The 11,541-nt window shown below is 43.2% G+C and overlaps 1 pseudogene; it reads left to right on the top strand.

Moving 5' to 3' along the window:
- Positions 1–1,092: 1,092 nt before the first annotated feature.
- Positions 1,093–2,930, top strand: LOC139062411 (uncharacterized; annotated as a pseudogene).
- Positions 2,931–11,541: the final 8,611 nt, after the last annotated feature.

Below are 11,541 nucleotides of genomic sequence, written 5' to 3'. Positions count from 1 at the left end.
TTTACCACAATACAAGTGTAATTCAAAGACAGATTTATGTTTCATTATTAAACTATTATAAAGCTCTAGCCTGCTGATTCGGATCTGAAATAAAAGTAGTTGACAGAAGTCTTTCTGAACTCACATGATCATTTAAACACAGCATGTTTGAAAACTGGTCATAATCCCTAGATTACAGCCTGAGTAATAAAACCAGCAAACCAAAATATGCGGATTGTTAAAACCATTAGAATGAAACTAAATTTGTTTAGTCCTTATTTTTTGATTAATCTGGTAAATTGTTGATGTCAGACTGAGTTCATGAGAACTGGAAAAACTGGTTTTAGATTTTAACTCAATCTTCTGGTCGTAAGTCATAAGGCAAGCTGAAAATGACAGTGTTTTTTAAAAGATTCACAGCTCTTGGGGATAATCCCTTTGGTTCTGGACTATGTAGCTGTCATACCACACAGTCATGCTGAGGTATGGGATGCTCTCAATGCTCTCAGCCATGGCTATCTTGAATGGTAAACGGCCTGTCTTTGTATAAGCACCTTTTTAGGGTTCTACAACCCCCCAAGGTTTTTCACAACACAAACAGTCATTCATCCATTCACACACACATTCACACACTGAGGGGGACGAGCTACTATGTAGCCACAGCTGCCCTGGGGCATGCTGACAGAGGCGGGGCCTGCCGAACACAAGCGCCACAGGTCCCTTTGATCATCACCCAAGGATTCGGTGATGGGATTGAACCTGCAACCTTCTGATTGCTGAACAACCTGCTCTACCTTCTGAGCTACTGATGTCCTCACATTCCCCATCAGTTTCCAGCTGTTTCAGGGCTCTGTCACTTTAAATAAAAATAAAAAAAGCTGTTGCTGGTTACGCCAACCTGTCTCTTGACTGGTTGCTATCAGGTGAGGAGCTCTACCTCCAAGAGGGCCTTGGAGTAGAGCCCTTCTCTTCCAGTGTTGTTTCCTGAGGTGTGCTTCTTTGCAAATTTTCTTTGACTTCTTTGCAAAAAAGCTCATGTTAGGCATATAATTCATTCATTCATGCTTGGAGCATTTATAAATGTAGCAAAGACACACATGAAAGCACAAAAGAATGCGTACAGGTACAGGTGTGCTCAGTTCTAGTCCTGGAGCATGTTTAATATAGGTGCTGAAAAAAATCAATTCATGTCCACATCAAGACTCTTCTTTATAAAGATTCTGAATCTAGACAAAATGTCTAAGTTTTGCTACTTGAAAAAGCATTTTACAAACATTTCCTAACATATTCGCTGCATTTAATGTTTGTCAGTCAACGGCTTCCGTACTTTATCGTTCTAGCAGGTGATGCATGGAGCAACCTACTCCATCACATTCATAGCTCGCTACATCACTACATCACTGACACCTAGAAGATTTCTGTCTTACAGAAAAAAGTAGTTCATCCTGGAACATCTTTTTTACTAGGAGTATTGATTGAGACAAGTGCCTTGAGATGACTCTTGTTGTGATTTGGCGCCATATAAACAAACTTGAATTGAGAATCTGTTCTGAATTGAATCTTCAACCCATGAATTGGAATCAAACAGAATTTTGAGTTTTGTTGTTTCTCTGCTCCAACACACTTGATTCAGTGGTTCAAGAGGGCCACTCCACTGAAACTGCTCTGTTAGCAGTGACGGAATCTTTAAAAGAAGCTAGAGCGACAGCCAAATCCTGAGTGCTTATCCTGCTCGACTTATCAGCTGCATTTGACACTGTCAGCCATGGCTAGCTTTTGTCCACACTCTCCAGCATGGGCATCACAGAGAAAGCACACGCATGGTTTGAATCGTACCTCACAGGATGATCATTCAGTGTATCTTGGCTTGGACAATCCTCTACCGTGCACCATCTTGCCACAGGAGTCCCCCAGGGCTCTGTACTAGGACCTCTTCTCTTTGCCATATACACCACCTCACTAGGTGAGATCATTTGATCACATGGCTTCTCCTACCTCTGCTATGCAGACAACACCCAGCTCTATCTGTCATTTCCACCGGACGACCACACTGTCTCTGCACGAATATCAAACTGTCTCTCTGACATATCAAAATGGATGAAATCCCACCATCTCCAACTCAACCTCTCTAAAACTGAACTACTTGTCATCCCAGCAAAACCATCCATACAGCACAATATCTCAATCCAAAATGACTTCCATCTCTGGCTCCTTCAAAGGCAGTTCGACATCTGGGTGTTGTGATTGATTAACACCTGACCTTTAAATATCATGTTGCCTCTGTTGCTCGTTCATGCCGCTTTGCGCTGTATAACATACGAAAGATCAGTCCATACCTAACAGAACATGCCACCCAGCTCCTGGTGCAATCTACCGTCATCTCCCGCCTCAATTACTGCAATGCCCTTCTAACTGGTCTTCCGGGCTGTACTGTGAGACCTCTTCAAATGGTCCAGAGCGCAGCGGCGCGTCTGGTCTTCAATCAGCCAAAAAGAGCACACGTCACCCCTCTGTTCATTGAGCTCCACTGGCTACCGCTAGCAGCACGCTTCATATTCACATTGCTAACACTAGCATACAAAGTCAGAGACGGTACGGCTCCCATCTACCTGAAACCTCTTGCTAAGGCTTACGTCTCGGCCCGGCCGCTCCGGTCATCACAGGATCGTCGGCTAGCAGTGCCTACACCACGCTCAGGGCAATCCAGACTCTTCTCATGCATCGTTCCACAAATGTGGAATGACCTTCCAAGCACTACCAGAACAGGGGCTTCCTTTTCAATTTTCAAGAAACTCCTGAAGACCCTGCTCTTCAGAGAGCATCTTCTAAACTAGCACCCTCCCTGCACCCACCCCCCCTCTCTACTGTCCACTCCTTGTTCCCTCCTCTCCATGACTGATGTCAAGTTGTTGTTATTTTTGTTGTTAGCCTCAAGGGCAACATGCCGATTATCACTTGTAAGTCGCTTTGGACAAAAGGGTCTGCTAAATACATAAACATAAACATAAATCCTCTTTTTAGCAGCTCATGAAGCGCTGCAGAAGGCTGTCAATCACCAGAAGCCTCATTTATAAAACTTGCTTACGCACATAATGGGGTCGGAAAACTGCGTAAGCAACCTTCCATGCAAACTTTGGGATTTATAAAAGAAAACGAGGCGGAAAAATGTGCGCAACTTTAAGTTAACTAAGGACCTGGCTTACGCACATTTTGGACATGGAGAGCACCTGCAGTGCTGCTGCTGAGAAGAATATAATTATGAACTCCAGCAGCGTCATCACTTGTACTGCTTCGTGCCCACACAGAACAAGACCCCCCCCCCCCCCCCCCCCACACACACACACACACACACTCACACACTCACACACTTACACACAGCCTGAAGTGCAGAATACGGAATTAGACTAAATGTAATGCGTCTGTGACAGTGTGGGCGTCCTGTCACTGTATCCCAATTGATGTTGTGCCCTGGCTACGTGGCCAAGGGGATGTACCTTTAGCTGACTGGTTAGCGCGTGTGCCTCTCACCCAGGAGCCTGGGGATTGAATCCCACCCGGGCCCTCACTTCTCCACCTTGCAACACATCATTTATAGGACCAACACAGAAGGCATGATTTTCATCTTTTATTTTCTTGCCAGTTCTTTGTTTTCCTGAAGTTACAGTCAGGACATCACATATTCTGTGCAGTTCTTCTCGCACTTTGTTCACTGCACTAATCATTTCCCTCTTTGCCTGCAGGACAGCGTCAGTTAGCACCCGGCCACTTCCAGGTGTGTCATGCGCCTGAGGAGCACTGGCGAGACAGGCCTACTCTGCAGCCACATCTTTGGCTGCCGCCCGGGATGCCTCGTTGGATGCTTCATCCAGAGTCACTGGGGGGAAACAGCGAGATTTGGTTTTGTTTTATAGTTTATTGATGGGCACATTTGATCTGTATTAATAAAAGGCTTCAACGTTAGTCTCCTCTGCATGGTCAGTGTCTCCCTCCTTCTCCGGCACAATGCCACGCACACTTGCCAGTCCGAGGACTGCTGAGATCCTAACGACAAGCGGTGGGAGATCAGAGGTGCCAGGGCCTCCGCCAGTGGCAGACACACTCTGACAGTGGCAAAACATCATTTTTTTGCCTCCACCTTAAGATTGGACTATTTTTTAATATCTGCCACAGATGTCTCTGAAGAACTCACAGCATTGACAGCTTCAACAACGCTGTGCCACTCCATGGATTTTCTCTTATTTGTTTTGCAAAAACACTTCCTTTCATTGTTTCTGCCTCACCCCCAAGCACCTCAATTTCTGCTTTGTGAAATAGCGCTTCCTTGATCCGCGGTCGCCATTGTTAATGATGAAATGCTGCAACGAGCCGGCTTATTTATATGCATGAGATCCACAAGGCACTTGACCATTTATGGCAGAAAGTGGGCGTGTTGAGAGCGGGATGTGATCCAGAAACACCTGAGAACATAGTTTGTGATTTTTAAAGCGGAGATTGCGTGCAGCTGTGCGTACTCCATGTTTTATAGGTCACAAACTTACTTGAGCTTAAGTACAGTTTTAGTAAGGATTCTACGTAATGTTTTTTAAATGAGACCCCTGCTCATTGCAATACTCTGGGTTGAACCAGGGAAACATCTAAAACATGCTGGATACCAGCCCTCCAGGACCAGGATTGAGCATCGCTGTCCTAGGCCATTTGTACAGTTTCTTGTGATTATAGACATTAAAAGTCTGATGATCAACTCTGCAATTTTCTGCCATTTTCTCAATGAAGGGACATCACCAGTGGAGCTTGATCACTTTTATATTGTGCCACAAACACATATGTGCAGAAGCCATGAGGCTCAGCTATCAGCAAGTGTTCCAGTGTTGCAGGGCCACCAGACGCCCATCATGTGCTCTACGCAGTTCTTGTGAGGAGTGAAACACCTTTATCAATATCTCATAGCTTGTTAAATTTATTTTCAGTAGTGTGATTAGTAGCTGTGTCAAGGAGTGCTGTAAAGTGTTTTTTGTAACATGCCAAAAGGGTGAATTTTTCACCATCATATCCCGTTCTCTTTGGGAGAGCGTCCGCTTGACTGCGGCTGGACAGGGTCGTGTCTTAACGCTCACATCCTACGCCGTGGACCTCAATCCTTTAACTCCAGATCCAATGACCTTGTCGTCTGTAGCTTTCCTTGAAGTTTCAGTGGGTGGCATGACTGCGAGACACCCAGTGTTTGTGTCTGACATCGAGGATTCTCCTTTTCTATTGGGCGAATAACTGCTCAAGTGCTTTAAACCTATCGTTCCACTCGGTGGATGGAGACTTTGGACCCGGTTGACTCAACCACCATTCATGGAGCTCCCCCAGGACCTCATTTCTTCATTAGGTGTTGTTAACAACTACAGCACCGCCCAGCTGACCAGTCGGTCTAGAGTTTCTCTGGTCAACGACCGCCCTAGGGTCTGCGACATCTCTGCACCTGTCTTTATCCACCTGTCTTTCTTCACCCTGTGGTGGGACCTCCACCTACTAAAGGGGGGGGGGGGGGGGGGGGGGTTAATGACATCACTGATCTTACACCATTACAGTCAGCACCTGAGACCTCACGCCCTGCAGTAGGTGTGTCACCTACCAAAAGGGGAGTTGAAGGTCGCCCTGTACCACTAATGGCTGACTTTGATCTTTCTGGTTGCACCTACGCGTTGACCGAGGGTCCTCCAGAGTGCACCCCTGCGCCGAGCCCTCAAAAGCCCACTCCTGCACCAGTCTACAGTTGTCATCATCCAAAATTTCAGGTTTCTGGTCTTTTAAAATATCCAATGCAGCTACGCCTCCTCTTCAGCCTTCTCCTCTGCGACTGTGTGAACCTGGTTGCTCTTTGGGTATCATACTCAGGAAGAGCCCGGGTCTGTTATTGACTAGCTTCCATCTATTCACACAAAAGAGTTTCTTAAGGTTTCACCCTGACATAGCATCCACCAGGAAACTGCTAAGTTCCTTTAACACACTTTCTGACATAGGTACCAACTTAACACACACGAGAATGTGGCATTCTAATGCCGACATCTCTCACATCTCTCACTTGCTACTACAGATACGATAGATCCAGATGGACACAGGTCTGTTGTAGAGTTCTCTCCCTTCTTTGATAACATCTCCTTTCAACCTGTGACTTACTCCTGGTCCTTTTCTGACTCTGTCATTTTCCTCACTACATGCTTCAACTGCTGTTTGTCACTTGGGCTGGCGTACGCACTACTCCTTCACTTCTCCACACAGTTGTCCTCCTTAAGGGACTCACTACGCCTTTTGGAGAACCATCCAAAATTAACTCTGATGACTTAAGTTCCAAATGGTACTCCTTCACCTTTGGTATGTTCTTACTGTGTTTAGTTTCTAATTCCATTTTTGGTTCTTTTTAAAACACAGGAAAGGTTTTTCTTTACCTGACGTACATTTCGTTTGCCGACTGCAAAACATCCTCAGAGCTGACGCTGATGGTGGCGTCACTTCCTACTCTGTTTATCCGCAGGCAGCAGAGGACGTTGTCGCCCTCTGATGCCCGATCTCCCCTCTCCGATGATGCAGTTCCATGCGCGATCCAATGAGTAAACTCCTAACCCTAACCCTAATCCGCCTATACTTCAATTTTTACAATACTAATCACCAATTAAAAGGTTGTCATGTTCTGTGACCCCTTGGTCCCCAGCCCCCTCCAGTTTGTCCTCAGCGTTCTCCTGGTGTTTCCCAGCCTCTCAGGTCTCCCCTAGTCACCCCTCTGTAGTTTTATTTTCTATAGGTTCAGCTTTTCATTTTATTAGTTCCCTTTAGTGTTTGTGTCCTTCCCCACTTGTTTGTTGGTCTCCCTTACTCTTCTTGTCATTAGTTGTTTATCTTTGACCTTAGTTTCTAGATGTAGTTATTTAGTGTTTTTATAGGCCATGTTATCTTCCCCTCTGCTTGGTTTTCCCTTCCCATTTAGTTAATTGAATACACCTGTCACCTGTTCCCCTGATTGCTTCCTCTGTGTTAAAAGCCTGTCTTGTCCGTCAGTGTTTGTTGGGTCATTGTCGTATGTGTTGTGTTGTTCGTTCCCCTCTCGAGTCTCTCCGAGTCCATGCTCATGTGTGATCTTTGTTAATTTGGAGTTTTCAAGTTTTTGCTTGTTAGTCTTATTTTGTGCTTTGCACTTTACAGCACATACTCCTTAAATAAAGGAATTGTTATTTTTTCTCAAAACCTCTCCAGCCTTTGAGTCGTTCTGGGTACTTCTGCATCCTGGGTTCAACCTCCTCTTCTAAACGGAACAGTGGTACATTCACATAAAGGTTTGATTACTAACACTGATAAACTTCTTGTGTTTCTTCTTCAATTTTTTATCTTATTAATTCTTTTAAGAAAACATTCAAATATATACATATTTACATTATTTAGATTACATTCTCTTTATTACAAAACTTTTATGTTTTCCTTTGAATTCAATTTCAATTTTTGTCAGTTATCATCTACTGATTATTTTGCTCCTCCATTTTTGAAACATTATTTACTCAAAAGCTTTGACTTTTCCTTACATATATTATAGTTTTGTTTATTTTGTTCTTTTTGCAACACTTTTCAGTACACTTAGTTTACCGCATCCACTGCTTTAAGCTGACCTCTTTTGACATAATCTACATACACATAGCACATACAGGTACATATATTGCTAGTGTTTTTATTTTTTATTTGTTCTTTTCCATCAGACGCCATCTATGTGTGTGTGTGTTTTGATACTTTGCTGAGTTTCACCAGTTGTCCTCGCTTCCTGGGATAACATCACTGCTTCATCACCTGAGTCTGCTGCTCTGGGTTCCAATTCTTCTGGAGTTCTGGACATCCTGTGGTTTTCCTGCTATGGTTTCCTGGATCGCTACGGATTGCTACAGATCGCTGGGATCTGGTCTGTTTCTGCTCCTGGATCTGGTTTCCTCTCATCATGCTCCCTGCCTGGGGATTTCGCTAAGTGGGATTACTATTTCCTGACTGGGATATCTATTGAGTAGTCTTCTCTGTGGGGGGTTGGCTTTTCCTCACTCCTGATGCTTTGGTGCCTGAGAACTAACTCTGTCTTCCTCTGTTGAGTCCTCAGGACCTCTAACATTGTCCAATGCTTCGTGGTCTTCTGCCATGACCCCTTGACCTTGGAAAGGGGGGGAGATGTAACATACCAAAAGGGTCCATTTTCACCATCTACAGGTCCTTCTAAAAAATTAGCATATTGTGATAAAGTTCATTATTGTCTGTAATGTACTGATAAACATTAGACATTCATATATATTAGATTCATTACACACAACTGAAGTAGTTCAAGCCTTTTATTGTTTCTAATATTGATGACTGTGGCATACAGCTCAAGAAAACCCAAAATTCCTATCTAAAAAAATTAGCATATTTCATCCGACCAATAAAAAAAAAGTGTTTTTAATACAAAAAAGTCAACCTTCAAATAATTACATTCAGTTATGCACTCAATGCTTGGTCGGGAATCCTTTTGAAGAAATGACTGCTTCAGTGTGGCGTGGCATGGAGGCAATAAGCCTGTGGCACTGCTGAGGTGTTATGGAGGCCCAGGATGCTTCGATAGCGGCCTTAAGCTCATCCAGAGTGTTGGGTCTTGTGTCTCTCAACTTTCTCTTCACAATATCCCACAGATTCTCTATGGGGTTCAGGTCAGGAGAGTTGGCAGGCTAATTGAGCACAGTAATACCATGTTCAGTAAACCATCTACCAGTGGTGTTGGCACTGTGAGCAGGTGCCAGGTGGTGCTGACAAATGAAATCTTCATCTCCATAAAGCTTTTCAGCAGATGGAAGCATGAAGTGCTCCAAAATCTCCTGATAGCTAGCTGCATTGACTCTGCCCTTGATAAAACACAGTGGACCAACACCAGCAGCTGACATGGCACCCCAGACCATCACTGACTGTGGGGACTTGACACTGGACTTCAGGCATTTTGGCATTTCCCTCTGCCCAGTCTTCCTCCTGACTCTGGCACCTTGATTTCTGAATGACATGCAAAATTTGTTTTCATCTGATAAAAGTACTTTGGACCACTGAGCAACAGTCTAGTGCTGCTTCTTTGTAGCCCAGGTCAAGCGCTTCTGCCGCTGTTTCTGGTTCAAAAGTGGCTTGACCTGGGGAATGTGGCACCTGTAGCCCATTTCCTGCACACACCTGTACACGGTGGTTCTGGATGTTTCTACTCCAGACTCAGTCCACTGCTTCCGCAGGTCCCCAAAGGTTTGGAATCAGTCTGGAATCGGTCTGGAATCAGTCCTTCTCCACAATCTTCCTCAGGGTCCGGTCACCTCTTCTCGTTGTGCAGCGTTTTCTGCCACACTTTTTCCTTCCCACAGACTTCCCACAGAGGTGCCTTGATACAGCACTCTGGGAACAGCCTATTCATTCAGAAATTTCTCTCTGTGTCTTACCCTCTTGCTTGAGGGTGTCAATGATGGCCTTCTGGACAGCAGTCAGGTCGGCAGTCTTACCCATGATTGCGGTTTTGTGTAATGAACCAGGCTGGGAGTTTTTAAAAGCCTCAGGAATCTTTTGCAGGTGTTTAGAGTTAATTAGCTGATTCAGATGATTAGGTTAATAGCTCGTTTAGAGAACTTTTCATTATATGCAAATTTTTTGAAATAGGAATTTGGGGTTTTGATGAGCTGTATGCCACAATCATCAATATTAGAAATACTAAAAGGCTTTAACTACTTCAGTTGCGTGGAATGAATCTAATATATATGAAAGTCTAATGTTTATCAGTACATTACAGAAAATAATGAACTTTATCACAATATGCTATTTTTTTTAGAAGGATCTGTACATTGACCAACATAATAACCTTTTATCTACAGAAATAAATCCACTTTCTATTTGACCTTCTAGAACCAGAGGGTTCTGCTCAGCGCATGTTGACATTCCAGGACGACAAAACAATCAAATAGACACTCTGTCCCAAGGTCCTACACTCTCTGCTTGGAAGCCAGACAACATTCTTTTATCTGAATAAGTGAAGACTCCATGATTTTACAGTTATAAGTTAAATAATCATATGTGATGAATGAACCAGATGTTTAAATGAAGTGTTTGAATAATCTGTGCTTAAATCAATGAATTTGAATTGAATATTGTTCTTACAATGATCCCATTTATATGACAAATCAATATGTGTTTGATTTAACAAGTTAATCATTGTTTACACTCATATACATTACAATAAGATACACATTAAGGTTAATTTGCACCTCACATAAGAGTTTCAAAGATTCTTATTCACAGTGTTAAAAACATCTTTGTATCTGCAAGAAGGCGTGGCTTTCTGGGGGATGTTTTGGTAAAGCCTTCCAGACATGTCACATTCTGATTAGCCAGAATACGCCAGAAATTATAAATAATGAGTTTATTAAAACACAATTTTCTTCCCGATTAATTCAGTTTCCAGCTGACCCCTGATTCGGCCAAATCGGGAAAGAAGCCTCTTTTTGAAACCATCTTCTCCTTTGACCTCCTGTCAAAGCCTCTCTGCAAGTCTACGGCTGATACCAGACAACCGGCTCTTCTAAGAGCCAAACAAAAATCAACCTTAGACGCAAATAAGCATTCCAGCTTTCAGCCTTCACCTCGAGGGATCCCAGACTGGACGGGTCTTATTGGAACTGTCTACGGGTTCCCGATATCAGAGTTCACTCCACCGGTAGTGACCCGCACGACCCCCCGGATCAAACGAGAACCTCCACACCAAGGGTGCGTAGACTTGGCATGACAGATTGCATCTGATGCTGTTCTTAAATAAACAACTCTCTAGTTTAGAACCAAAAAACAAATTATTTTTCGCCCAGATTTCACAATATCTCTCAGATAAAAAGAACAGTTGCTACAACATCTAGCTTCCATCACAACACCTCACAGCCACCACACCACATCTCATTATTCATATCTTGTCATGTATAAATTATTAGTATAGGAAAAATAATTAAATTCTTTTTATAAACTATATACCTGGCTCTGTCTGAATTAATACAAAGTGTGTTTATGGCCCCTAAAGAAGCAAAGAACACTAGAATCTTCTGATTAAACATTCAAAGATCAATCAGGTTGATATTTCATATTTATATGGAGTCATCACATCTTATTGGTCATAATTAATTAATATGTTTTCATTGCTACATTTTGTAGGGGTGTTTGCTGGGGAAATCAGCTGAAATACTTATTGTTTGAACCCTTGAAGGCTCTGTGTAAGGATAGTTATCAGTAGATGTTTGTTGTTCTTTTAGTGCTTAAAAGAGACCAAACATTTAAAAGCAAGTTTATTTTCAAATGGGATAATTCTGTTGTTGGACTCAGATCTACAGTTTTTTTATTATATTTCTGCTAGCTTGCCCTACAAATACCACTACCAGCCGCCATTGATTAATGTATATTAAAACGACAAATATTAGCCTGCTAAATCTACACCAGGAGGCTACCATGGCCAACGTTCCCAAATGAGCCTTCTTACCTTGTGATCCAGGCACTCTTTAATAGGGGTCTGGA

This window comes from Nothobranchius furzeri, chromosome 13 (genome assembly GCF_043380555.1).
Source record: "Nothobranchius furzeri strain GRZ-AD chromosome 13, NfurGRZ-RIMD1, whole genome shotgun sequence".
Classification (NCBI taxonomy): domain Eukaryota; kingdom Metazoa; phylum Chordata; class Actinopteri; order Cyprinodontiformes; family Nothobranchiidae; genus Nothobranchius; species Nothobranchius furzeri.
This window is presented reverse-complemented; position numbering and strand designations above follow the sequence as displayed.